The sequence below is a fragment of the Anthonomus grandis genome, chromosome 2 (genome assembly GCF_022605725.1).
Source record: "Anthonomus grandis grandis chromosome 2, icAntGran1.3, whole genome shotgun sequence".
Taxonomy (NCBI): Eukaryota; Metazoa; Arthropoda; class Insecta; order Coleoptera; family Curculionidae; genus Anthonomus; species Anthonomus grandis.
In genome coordinates, this window is record NC_065547.1 from 46,243,043 (window position 1) to 46,257,585 (window position 14,543).

At 28.1% G+C, this 14,543-nt stretch overlaps 1 protein-coding gene across 2 annotated transcripts in view; it reads right to left on the reverse strand.

Annotated features, from left to right (window-relative positions):
- Positions 1-14,543, reverse strand: part of LOC126733590 (protein retinal degeneration B) — a 100,257-nt gene that overhangs the window by 71,013 nt on the left and 14,701 nt on the right. For both annotated transcript variants that reach the window (XM_050436938.1, XM_050436937.1), the window contains exon 2: positions 6,123-6,413. The gene's annotated coding sequence lies outside the window, so the exon portion shown is untranslated. The remainder of the gene's footprint in view (positions 1-6,122; positions 6,414-14,543) is intronic.

The window sequence follows — 14,543 nt, forward strand, 5'->3', positions numbered from 1 at the left end:
CAGTGAAAAAATCATATCATTGAATTTAACTTTTTAGAGAAAATCTCTCAAAACCCAGTTTCTGCTAAACAACGACTTCACTGAAAACAAAGTGACATTGACAGGTGCATATTTTGAAAGCGCTTTGAATTTCCTTTTAAACGAGTACCCACTTGAATAACTTTTAATAAAGAATCTGAGTACAGGGCGATTAAAAAGTTGCATTATTTATGATCTTCCCCCACCCTTCTCATTGGGAGATATGAAGAAAATTCTTTAGCCAAATTAAGGCAAAATTAATGAAGATTATTCTGATGTTTTCAAAATGGTACCTAATACTGGCTATTTTAGACGAAATTTGAATTTTTTGAAATTACTGTGCAGTTACGCCCTCTTGTGGTAATCTTAGGATTTTGTAAATATTTTCCAGCCATTTTTTTTGGCCACTTTTCTTAAGAAATTTTTTTTTCAGCGCTGTGCGATTAATAGTTTCCGAGATACAGCCGGCGTCCTCTCTTATTTGGACACCCGGTACAGTCCAGTTAAGATGATCCATTGCAAATTGTAGGCGTAACTTGACATTTTTCTTCCGCAGCAAAGGTTTTTTAGCAGGTCTGTAGCTGTTAAGTCCACCAGAACACAATCGCCTTCTTACCGTTCTTGCAGAGATATTGGAAGGCTCACTTTCATTTAATTTTTGTAAAATTTTGGAAGATGACAAAAATGGGTCATTCTGGGAAATATTTAAAATTCGCCTATCTACACGGGCAATCGTGGCTTTAGGTTTTCCAGTGGTTTTACCTGGTACCACATTTCCAAATATACGATATTTCTTAACTATCCGTGACACGGTGTTCTTAGGAACGTTTAGTCTTTGAGCAATATTACGCTGCCTAACACTGATTGATTTCTTCACTTTACTTACGAACCTACATATTTTTCGTCTTATGGAATCTATATACTTTGTTATGGGTATTCTTTATTACCCATAATACGAAAACTGTCGTGTGTATTCGATGATAATCGTGATTACGCGTCGTGGATTTTTGAAATAATATAAGTAGTGGATATAAAATATATCCGTAACGCGATGTGGAAAATTCGTAAAATCCACATCGCGTTGTGGGTATATATTTCGGGCAGTGACCGCTTTCGCCAATTGCGTACAACATATGTATCCCTATCTAAGTTTAAAAATTAGAAGAGTATGGGAATAAAGTGATGTTTTTCGAGTATAATTTGACACACTAAAGTAGAAAAACACTATTTTCAAGTGATCTATAGTGTTTAGAAATAATAATAAGAAAAGTAATAATAATAATAATAATAATAATAATAATAATAATAATGTTTCTTTATTTAGCATCATGCTACAAAAAATTACAAAGAAAGAAAATTTTTAGAATATAACTAAAAATAAAAAGGAAAATTTAAATGGCATATAGTAAACTAACAAATAGGTATTATAGGTATAAGTATAAATTATATCAACAAATGACAACAGATAATTTAAAAAATATATATATATAAAACTTAAAACTATCATAAATTTGAAACAATAAAATTTAAGACCTTAACTAAGATAAAAAAAAAAAAAAAATAAAAATATGTAAATATAAAAAATTTAAAACCTAATCTAGAGCCTAAAAAATTTAAAATTTAAAAATATAAAACCTTAAACTATATTAAAAGAGTAAAGATAAAATAATAAAACACAAAGCAATACAACCAAAATAAAACATTTATACCTTATACCTATACAATATAATATAATTTAATTTCTTGGGATGGAATATATATATCTTTTTAATGTTTTTCTAAATGTGACTAGGCTTTCACTGTTCTTTAAATGTATTGGTAATTCGTTAAAATATTTGAGGCCTTTATGGAGAATGGTATTTGTCATTCTGTCTGAAGTATGTCTCCCCATTAGTACAAAATCCCCTCGCTGTCTGGTAGCATAGTTATGCAAATCACTAAATATTGTGATTTTTTCGCAAATATATTCTGGTAGCAATTTATTTTTTAATTTAAAAACAAACATACATGTATTAAACAATATTTTTTGTTTTACTGCCAAAATATTTAGGACATTTAGCATATTATCCACCGGTGTATATCTATTACATTTTAGTATGACCCTCATGGCTCTGTTTTGTATGATTTGAAGTCTATTGATCCTGTAATCCGGAACACCAAACAGGAGTGCAGAACAAAAATCTAAATGCGGCACAATAATACTATTATAGATTAATAATTTTGTTTGTATAGATAGGTTTTTGCCAATTCTCGATAAAAAATTAATTTTTTTTGACATTTTGCGTGTTATGCTGTCTATATGCGAATAAAAATTCAAATGTGGATCCAAAATAACACCCAGATATTTAATTTCTCTTTGGTAGGAAATTGTTTCATTATTAATTTTGATATTTATTGTATTTAAATTAACTTCATTTAATCTAATTTTATTTCCAAATAAACAAAATTTTGTTTTAGCCGCATTAATGCTCAAGTTATTATCACACAACCATCTATATATATTATTTAAATCAAAATTTAGATCGTCTTGCATTTTATTTACATCTTTGCCCACAACATACAGCATAGTGTCATCCGCAAATAATACTGAATTACTTCTACTCATTACCTTAACAATATCATTTATATACATAAGGAACAAAATTGGGCCCAACACAGTGCCTTGAGGAACACCATGAACAATTTCTTTTGCAAGAGACAAATTATTTTTAAACTAGACCACTTGCTTTCTGTTATGTAAATACGACTTAAACCAATTTAGAACCGTACCTCTTATACCCATTTTTTTCATTTTAAGAAGTAAAATATTTCGATTTACTGTCTCAAAGGCTCTTCTAAAATCCAAGAAAATTGCCAAAACAAAATTTCCCTTATCTATTTCTCTATTAAAATTATCACAGATGTTAACTATCACAGATTCGCAAGAATGTTGAGGTCGAAACCCTGACTGATTTTTTGTTAAAATTTTATTATTATCGCAGTAAGTTTGTAGTTGGGTTTTTACAGTTAGCTCTAGAAGTTTTTCGTAAACTGGTACAGTATTTATAGGCCTAAATTCACTTGCCTGCTTTGTGTTTGAAACCTTAGAAACCGGTAAGATAGTAGAGACCTTCCAATTTTCTGGGAATTTACCATTTTGAAGCGATGTATTAATTATGTCTAACACACGGTTGCCTACAATATTAAATACATCTACAAGAACCTTTTTTGAGATACCACTTTCACCTCCTTTAACATTTTTCATATTTTTTAATAGACACCTAGTTTCACTCATAGTGGTATTTTCAAATTTATCCCATATAGTATACGTTGATATATTATCAACTGTATTTTCTAAAACTGAAAATTTGGGTAAAATATCTACAATTTGATCTACGCTATTAATAAAGTATTTATTAAATTTATCTGCTATGTCCAACTCCTCAGTAAATGTCTGGCCCTCAAATACAACCTCATTTGGTAATACGGAATTTTTACCCGGTAGAAGGCTTTTAAGATTTTTCCAAAGCTCTACAGAATTATTTTTATTTTCATCTATAGCTTCGCGAAAATATTTATCTTTTTCTATTTTTATTTTATTTACTATTTGATTTCTTATCCTTTTATAACTATCCCATAAATATGTAGTGCCCTCCTGAATTGCCCTTACATATAACTTGTCCCTATTTTCTATTAGCTGTAAGATATCACAAGTTATCCATTTTTTATTTTTATATTTTTGGCTAACACATATTTTTAACTTGGGACACATTACATTTAAAATATTTTCTATATCTAAAACAAAAGAATTTGCCAAGATATTTACATCTGCTATATTATTGTTCCATGACATGTCAGACAAGCAGTTTTGTAAAGTTTCTGTATGGTAATGTTTCATGGACCGATGGTAGAATGTATTTTTTTCTTTTTCGTCGTTTGTGTTTGGAAGGCATACAGACACAATAGAGTGATCACTAATTTTTGGTGTGTGATGAACCTGAACCAATAAATTTTTATCATTTGATATAATAAAGTCAATCAAGGTGCTACTGCTGTTTGTTATTCTTGTAGGAGTGTTGACTAGTTGAGTGAATCCAGACCTATATATACTATTTAATATTTTTTCACCATAAAAGGAGTATTTTGTTAAATCAAAATTAAAGTCACCAGCTATAATATTTATGCCCTCAATGCTACTTACTTGGTCCAAATAGTTTAAAAAATATTCGATAAACCTCGCATCTCCATTGTTAGGGGGGTGATACAAAACACTACAAAGATACTTGGATCCATTAAGAAATATTTCTATACTAACATTCCATACATACTCTTCCACACATTCTAATGTTACTCGCTTATATTTAATATCTTTCCTTATCAAAATCATTACACCGCCTGTTCTTCTATTAGTTGTGGTACATTGTTCTAAGAAATAGCCATCCACTTCCAGTTCACACATTTCTTCCTCAGGAGATACATGAGTTTCAGATAATAGCAAGATCCTTGGTTTCCAACAATTTATTAATAAAACTATATTATCCTTGTTGAATAATGAAACAATGATATAGAAAAACGTGGAAAAGACGAATTCTCATATATACAGGGTGTTTCTTAAAGACGTGCTAATATTTAAGAGGGTGATTCCTGGACTAATTTTAAGAAAAAAAGTTCTTATGAACATATGTCCTAAACGTCTTAACTTTTGAGATACAGAGTCTTAAAGTTTTCAAAAAAAATCAGTTTTTTAATAATAACTTACAATTTATTAATTAATTATAACAATCTTGTAGACATTTTTATGAAACTAGGTACATGTATTCCATGCATCAAGACGCATTTTTTGATGTACAATAAGAAATATTTTCGCTGCCAGTGGCGTCCCTACAGATCTTCTATTGAATATTTTTAGTGAAAAAAATACTACGCTATTGCTTTTTCTTAAAATAAAAATTAGTTTTAAAATCCTCAATGATTTTTTTAGCAAATTTGATCTCTTGTTTTTTTTGTCCGATGCAAGGTTTTCGCTTAAAAAAATAAAAACCATTTTACTTCCCTATATTTATATATACTTACTATATTTATATACCTTACCTATACTTACTATATTATTTATAATTTTGCACAATATGTATGACCTACAAGGAATTTTGTTAAATAAATAAATTAAATTTCTGTATGAAGGAGGGAGTTACAACTCACTTGGGGAGGTCTGACCCTTATGGGTATGCTGATAGGTATTTACTAATATTTATCCACTTGTCACTAGTTTCTATTTATCACTAGTTTTTTAGATTATTCTGATGAGAATATCCATATTATGATTACAGAGTATACCCCAGTGAAAATTAAATAAAACTCAATCAACAGATTGACTAACCATTCAAATAAAACCGTAATATTCGAAAGGGATTTGCGAATTGAGTTTCTAATTCGCATGCGATTGAAATCCTCTTATTTCCGTTTCAGGAGAACATTCTGGGAATGTCTTAAACGAGATATGACTAAAAATAGATTCATTGGGTTCTCGAAAATTGTAAAGATACAATACATTGTTTACATTATAACAAAGTTGATGTGTATTTCTGAAATTAATTTTTGAAAATTAAAATTTTTGTATACACGTCGTATTCATAGACTAAAAAAATCTAAATATATTGAAAACTACTTTAACGATTTTTTAAATTTTTTAGTATCATATGAGATCTGATAAGTTTCTTCACCTTTAAGTTTCCTTGTAAATACGCACATTTTGGAGTTATTAAGTAACGGATTGAGAAAATCTGGATATAATGTTAAAGGTTTACCACTCTCAATAGCTTGGTAGCACCATAAAAATTTATTCGGTATTCTTCTTGTCCCCACAAAACAAAAAACAAAGCAATTAAACCCTACAATGGTGCACGACTAATGAAAAGAACACAAAGAAACCCCGTGGGGGTCTTTCGTATTCACAATAGCACAAAGCAACACTTAAGCATGCATTAGAAAGAATACGCAAAGTTCAAGGACATCGTCACATAATAGAACAGCTTCGCCCTTTTATTAAAATGAAACCATAACAAAACATGAAAACAGTCAAAAGCATGATTCACTCGTAAAGCGTAATAATTGTGAAAACCACTTACAGAGGCATATCCGATTTATTCAGGGCGAGTAGTTAGTGCATTATCACAAAACACTCTCAAACTGCACCGCGGTCTGAAGCTCAATCAAAGTCACAAAAATTGAACTTTTTGGAAAAAAACTGTATCCGCGTTAGAGATGTTGAAAAAGGTCTGCAGGGAGAACGCTATACGCCAACGTGTGGGCGGTCGGTCTATTACGCTCTGGACTCCTCCGCGAAACTTATCCAGATCCCCGCCGTATTCCCGAGTGAAACTAAGCGTCGAGTTATAACCGGAGTACAGGTCTGGACTCTGGATAGATGATAATACTTTACAAATTAGGATAACAAATTATTTCACAGGTTTGTTACGCGATATGTTACTATATGTACAGAATTGTTTATTATAGTTTGATAAGTAATTGCAGCCCTAAATGAGGTAATACAGGGTGTTTCAAATTCGATTCTCAACATGGGGATCTCGGAATCTAAAAGAAAAATGAAGATGCTTAAATTCGGGGAAAGTTGAGAATTTTTTAACTCAGCGTTTAAAAAAATTAAAAATTCCGAATTGTTCCAAAGACATTAGAAAAAAAAACGAAATTTTGAAAAATGGATTTTATAATAATAAAAATTCTGAGCTTATTTCTTATTCGATTTTTAGATAATTTGCGCTTTTGCGTTGCTATTTTCATTATGCTATATGATGGTATTTATGGAATCAAATGGAAATTTATTGTTTTCCCAAAAATTCAGGATTTCACAAAAAAATAAATATTACTTGTGATACACCGTGAAAAAGGTAATTTTGCAAAGATTTTAAAAAATATAAAAATTACATATGGCCTATAAGAAAAAACAGAGTTGCTGATGGTTTGTAAAAGACGAAACGTCGTATAAAAAAATCTAAAAACTTCTCAAGTAGCACGAAAAAAGTGGCAATACAAAAGTGCAAATTATTTTAAAATCGGATAAAAAATAAGCTCAGAAAAAAATAAAATCGATTTTTAAAATAATTAAGGGGGCCTGCAGAATAGACTCCGATATTGCCCGATTTGACTGCCTCGAATATTTTCCTATTACTCTAAAACCAATTATAAATTTTAAAACAGATATTTGTCAACACTCAACACACTCATTTAACGTGAGTTTGAATACACGTTTTGTAATGTAAACGGTAGCATCTGTTTCTTGTTTTTTCGAGAACAGTAATCTATCACTCTCACTTCGATGTGAAATTGAATGTAACGCCACATATATTTTTTTTTTCAATTTAATTGCATGCAATACTAATAATAAAATTACAAATACCTTAAAAACGAGTAAGGATTAGTGGCAGAGTGATGTTTCTTTTCTACACATAGTAAATTGTACATTGAACATGTCACAGATAAAAAAGGCTGATGTGAGAAACTATCAAAACTATCTGCTTACGAATTTTTAATTTTTTTATCACCTGTATCAGCTTAAAGAGCACCTTTAACTTTTCTAATTATTTATTCAAAAAAGACTCATTTTTTACCACCAAATCACAACGAAATCAAATTAAAACTGATTCCGCTATACATTAGACTATACATAATGTAATAACAATGTCATTGCATGTTGGTACCCAATTACTACTTTTTTAATTATTTCATCCGCACGGAAATAACCAATCATCAAGGGTATCATGGACTAGACACCGTTGCTCAAATTCCAATTATCCATTGTTCCCATTACGATTCCTGATAAATTTAAAAATAGCACGTTAATTACATGCAAATTATTAATCAGAAAACGAGTAATTTACCCATCCACGCGTGTCTATACAGGTGCGTTCCAGGTTTATTTTTGTCGTGCGTTATCGCAACAGAGATACCTGTAGGATTCGACAAAGGATACATATAGGGATAAAGCATTGCTGTGACGTATGTTTACGGGCGGGCGTAGGATCCGCCGTTTTCCCAGGATCAATACCTGTTCCGCGTGGCGTATAGAAGACAGGGCTGTACCAATCAAAATTTTTTTAATGGGGTATAGACAAAGGATTCGCTTCAATTTATAGAGACTGATAAAACTTTGATAAAACGCAGTTTGACCGAGACCTATACAACATACAGGGTGGCGCACAGAGAACTTTCCACCCCGAATTTCTCCGAGATTTCCTAAAAAATCAAAAAACTTTGGCAAGGGTCGATTTTTGATTTATAATTATAGTGTATTTATAAACCTTTACCATCAACAGATGACAGATACCCTTAACATAATTGATTATAATACCCAAGTTTCAGTTTGTCTTTAATATTGTTATTAATTTTTTTTTAATATAAAAATAAAAAATGACTTAAAAACCCGGTTTAAATATTAAATAAATAAATAAATAAAATAAATAAATTCCTAACATTTTGGCGCTCATGCTGTGTAGAATTAGTTTCCCAGAGGTAAGTAAACTAAGTAACATCGATTTTTGTTGTCTGCACAAAATGCAAAAGCAACGTTTTTTCTTTGTAGTTCAATAAAATAAATGTAGAAAAACCTTCATAATTTCCAAAGTTTTGTATTTTTTCCAATCATCCTCACTTTTTTATCAATATTTTGACCACACTCAATATTCTATGTAAAAATTTTCAAGAAAAATCGGTTTTTAGACGTCCCTTTAACTTTACCGGACCCACCCAATCTATCAAGCATTCAAAAATGTGTAAAAAAAACAATTCCCGAAAAAATAAGCTGTATGTAAAAATAAATTTAAAAAGTTTGTTAAACTAGTTAAGATATATTTAGGTATTAATTAAGTATAATTGTTATACGTTTTTTGTTTAAAATTATATTATAAAACCTCGAGGTCAGATCTTCAAGCACTATTATATGTGTAGTAGCACTATTATAAGTGTAGTAAATTAACAGATTTGTACTAAAGTATAATTTTTTTTTAATGAAATTGTTTAAACTTATTTCGAATTTAATTTTAATTTTACTGGACTAATAAAATAAACCAACTTATAATACGCATGAAAAGTGAAAGTAAAGACGCGCGCACCCCCCTCTATTGACAGCGTGGAGTCGTTCCGGGGTGGGGGAGGGGGTTCGGAGTTCAGTCTGTGTTGGAAGGTACTTCAGTCAGTCTTGTTCCGCCATCGGGAGAAGTAGGTCGGAAGAAAGTGGTACAGTAACAGTGTTTTTGTGTACAGTGTGTTTTTAATGTGGTTCCTGTTCCTAAGTTGGAGTAAAAGGTAGGCACTTATTTTTTTTTACAATTGCATGCGATTTATATACTTAATACAGAAGCAAACATTTGTATTTCATTAGTAGTAATTGTTGATTCGGCCGAGTTTCTTGTGGATTTATTCGCTAAATTCACATTTAAATAAAACTAATAAAGGGGTTAATATATAAATAAAAATTATCATATTCTCTTTTCAAAATATTTCGGTGAATTTATTCGCTAAATTCACATCTACATAAAATCACTAAGGGGTTATAAATACAAATATGGATTTTAATAAACTCTAATATTTTTTCAACATTTTCTGGAACCTTAGGGAGATTTATTCGTTAAATCTCCACCCTTTACAACAGTAAAACATTTTTTTAGACAATTTAATGTTTTTTCTCAAAAGTGTCTTGTGAATTTATTCGCTAAATTCACATTTAAATAAAATTATTAACAGGATTAACATATAATAAAAAATTCTCTTTTCAAAATATTCCGGTGAATTTATTCGCTAAATTCACATCTACATGAAATCACTAAGGGGTTATAATACAGATTTTAATAAATTCTAATATTATTTCAAAATTTTTTGAAAACTTAAAGGGAAATTTATTCGCTAAATTTCCACCTTTTAAAATAGTCATTTTTTACAAATTTTTCATAGAAAAACTTTTCTCAAAAGTTTCTTGTGAATTTATTCGCTAAATTCACATTTAAATAAAACTAATAAAGGGGTTAATATATAAATAAAAATGTTCATATTCTCTTTTCAAAATATTCCGGTGAATTTATTCGCTAAATTCACATCTAGGTACAGTGTCAGTGTGTGTTTTTAAAATGGTTCCTGTCAAGTTGGACTAAAAGGTAAGTACTGATTTTTTTTTACAATTGCATGCAATTTATTTTGAATTATGCATACTTAATACAGAAGCAAAAATTCGTATTTTATTAGTAGTAATTGTTGGGTCAATTTGTTAGATTAATTAATATGTTAAGATTAATCGTATTGTGGATTTATTCGCTAAATTCACATTTAAAGAACGAAACAATTCTAATAATAATAAAATCAATTCAAATTTTAGATTTTAATTACTATTTTATTTTTATTAATGCATATTCAATTTTGGGTAATTCTTGTTGGTGTTGATTTTTTTGGCATGCTTATGTACGATTGGATTCGGCTGAGTTTGCATGAAGAACTAAAATAAATTATGTGAATTTATTCGCTAAATTCACATCTACATAAAATCACTAAGGGGTTACAAATACGGATTTTAATAAATTCTAATATTTTTTTCAAAATTTTCTGGAAATTTATTCGCTAAATTTCCACCTTTACAAATAGTCAAATTTTTCATAGAAAAGTTTTAATATTTTTTCTCAAAAGTTTCTTGTGAATTTATTCGCTAAATTCACATTTAAATAAAATTAATAAGGGGGTTAACATACATATAAATAAAAATTCTCATATTCTCTTTTCAAAATATTTCGGTGAATTTATTCGCTAAATTCACATCTACATAAAATCACTAAGGGGGTATAAATACATACAATTCTAATATTTTTTCAAAATTATCTGGAAATTTATTCGCTAAATTTCCACCTTTACAAGAAGTCAAACATTTCTACAAATTTTTCATAGAAAAGCTTTAATATTTTTTCTCAAAAGTTTCTTGTGGATTTATTCGCTAAATTCACATGAAGTCATTAAGGGGTTATAATACAAATACAGAAGTTAATAGATTCTAATACTTTTTCAAAGTTTTCTTAAAAATTAGGGAAATTTATTCGTTAAATTTCCACCTTTTAAAATAGTCAAAGATTTTTACAAATTTTTCATAAAAAAGCTTTAATAGTTTTTCTCAAAAGTTTCTTGTGAATTTATTCGCTAAATTCACATTTAAATAAAATTAATAAGGGGGTTAACATACGTATAAATAAAAATTCTCATATTCTCTTTTCAAAATATTTCGGTGAATTTATTCGCTAAATTCACATCTACATAAAATCTATATGGGGTTATAAACACAACTTCAAAATATTCTGAAAACTTAGGGAAATTTATTCGTTAAATTCCAACTTTAAAACTAGTCAAACATTTTCACAAAATTTTCATAGAAAAACTTTAATATATTTTCTCAAAAGTTTTTTGTGGATTTATTCGCTAAATTCACATTTAAATAAATAAAACTAATAAAGGGACTAACATATAAATAGAAATGATCATATTCTCATTTTAAAATATTACGGTGAATTTATTCGCTAAATTCACATGAAGTCATTAAGGGGTTATAATACAAAAAAAAACGGATTTTAATAAATTCTACTATTTTTTCAAAATTTTCTGGAAATTTATTCGCTAAATTTCCACCTTTACAAGTAGTCAAATTTTTCATAGAAAAGCTTTAATATTTTTTCTCAAAAGTTTCTTGTGAATTTATTCGCTAAATTCACATTTAAATAAAATTAATAAGGGGGTTAACATACTTATAAATAAAAATTCTCATATTCTCTTTTCAAAATATTTCGGTGAATTTATTCGCTAAATTCACATCTACATAAAATCACTAAGGGGGTATAAATACATACAATTCTAATATTTTTTCAAAATTATCTGGAAATTTATTCGCTAAATTTCCACCGTTACAAGAAGTCAAACATTTCTACAAATTTTTCATAAAAAAGCTTTAATATTTTTTCTCAAAAGTTTCTTGTGGATTTATTCGCTAAATTCACATGAAGTCATTAAGGGGTTATAATACAAATACAGAATTTAGTAGATTCTAATATTTTTTAAAAATTTTCTGGAAAATTAGGGAAATTTATTCGCTAAATTTCCACCTTTTAAAATAGTCAAAGATTTTTACAAATTTTTTCATAGAAAAACTTAATATTTTTTCTCAAAAGTTTCTTATGAATTTATTCGCTAAATTCACATTTAAATAAAATTAATAAGGGGGTTAACATACGTATAAATAAAAATTCTCATATTCTCTTTTCAAAATATTTCGGTGAATTTATTCGCTAAATTCACATCTACATAAAATCACTATGGGGTCATAAACACAAATTCAAAATATTCTGAAAACTTAGGGAAATTTATTCGTTAAATTCCATCTTTAAAACTAGTCAAACATTTTCACAGAAAAACTTTAATATATTTTCTCAAAAGTTTCTTGTGGATTTATTCGCTAAATTCACATCTACATAAAATCACTAAGGGGGTATAAATACATAAATACATACAATTCTAATATTTTTTCAAAATTATCTGGAAATGTATTCGCTAAATTTCCACCTTTACAAGTAGTAAAACATTTCTACAAATTTTTCATAGAAAAACTTTAATATTTTTTCTAAAAAGTTTCTTGTGAATTTATTCGCTAAATTCACATTTAAATAAAACTAATAAAGGGGCTAACATATAAATAGAAATTCTCATATTCTCTTTTCAAAATATTTCGGTGAATTTATTCGCTAAATTCACATCTACATAAAATCACTATGGGGTTATAAACACAAATTCAAAATATTCTGAAAACTTTATTCGTAAGGGAAATTTATTCGTTAAATCTCCACCTTTTACAATCAGTGAAACATTTTTTTTTAAACATTTTAATGTTTTTTCTCAAAAGTGTCTTGTGAATTTATTTGCTAAATTCACATTCAAATAAAGTAATAAGGGGATTAACATATAAATAAAAATTCTCTTTTCAAATATTGGCTAAATTCACATCTAAATAAAATCACTAAGGGGTTATAAACACAAATACAGATTTTAATAAATTCTAATATTTTTTTCAAAATTTTCTGGAAATTTATTCGCTAAATTTCCACCTTTAAAACAAGTCAAAACATTCCGGTGAATTTATTCGCTAAATTCCTAAAATCACTAAGGGGTTATAAATACAAATATGGATATTAATAAATTCTAATATTTTTTCAAAATTTTCTGAAAACTTAGGGAGATTTATTCGTTAAATTTCCATCTTTTACAACAGTCAAATATTTTTCATTTTTTAAAATAATCAAACATTTTTACAAATTTTTCATAGAACTGCTTTAGTATATTTTCTCAAAAGTTTCTTGTGGATTTATTCGCTAAATTCACATTTAAATAAAACTAATAAAGGGGTTAACACATAAATAAAGATTCTCATACTCTTTTTTCAAAATATTCCGGTGAATTTATTCGCTAAATTCACACCTACATAAAATTACTATGGGGTTATAAATACAAATACTGATTTTAAAAAACTCTAATATTATTTCAAAATTTTCTGAAAACTTAGGGAAATTTATTCGCTAAATTTCCATCTTTTACAACAGTGAATTTTTTTCCATTTTTTAAAATAATCAAACATTTTCACAAAATTTTCTGAAAACTTAAGGAAATTTATTCGCTAAATTTCCACCTTTAAAACTAGTCAAACACATTTTCCCAGAAGTTTCTTGTGAATTTATTCGCTAAATTCACATTTAAATAAAACTAATAAGGGGGTTAACATATAAATAAAAATTATCATTTTCTCTTTTCAAAATATTCCGGTGAATTTATTCGCTAAATTCACATCTACATAAAATCACCAAGGGGTTATAAATACAAATACGGATTTTAATAAATTCTAATATTTTTTGAAAACTTAGGGGAAATTTATTCGCTAAATTTCCACCTTTTAAAATAGTCAAACATGTTTACAAATTTTTCATAGAAAAAACTTTTCTCAAAAGTTTCTTGTGAATTTATTCGCTAAATTCACATTTAAATAAAATTAATAAGAGGGGGAATTTATTCGCTTTTAACCAAAATTATGAAGCAGGTATCAAGATATAAGTAAAAACCTTCATAGACTTTAAACATCTTTTCAAAATTTACCTCTTTTATTAGTTAAATCTGACATAAAGATCATGATAGTCAAACATTCTAAAAAACAACGAACAAAATATTTATTGGCAGATTTATTCGCTAAATTTGCACTTCAAACTAATTTTATAAAAAAGGCATTTAGAATTTATTAAAATCTTGGGAAGTTTTCTGTAGGAAATTTATTCGCTAAATTTCCTTATTAAAATTGCTTTCTCTTCATCATATAATTGAATTAAGGGTTTTTATTACTGCAACTAAATGGGACCTAAATAAATGAATATCCAATCGTAGATAAGCAGCAAAGACATTTATGATGTATTAGTTTCGTTTCGAACATTAATTTTTGTAATTTGAAAGAATCCTTGTTAGATTTTAAGAAG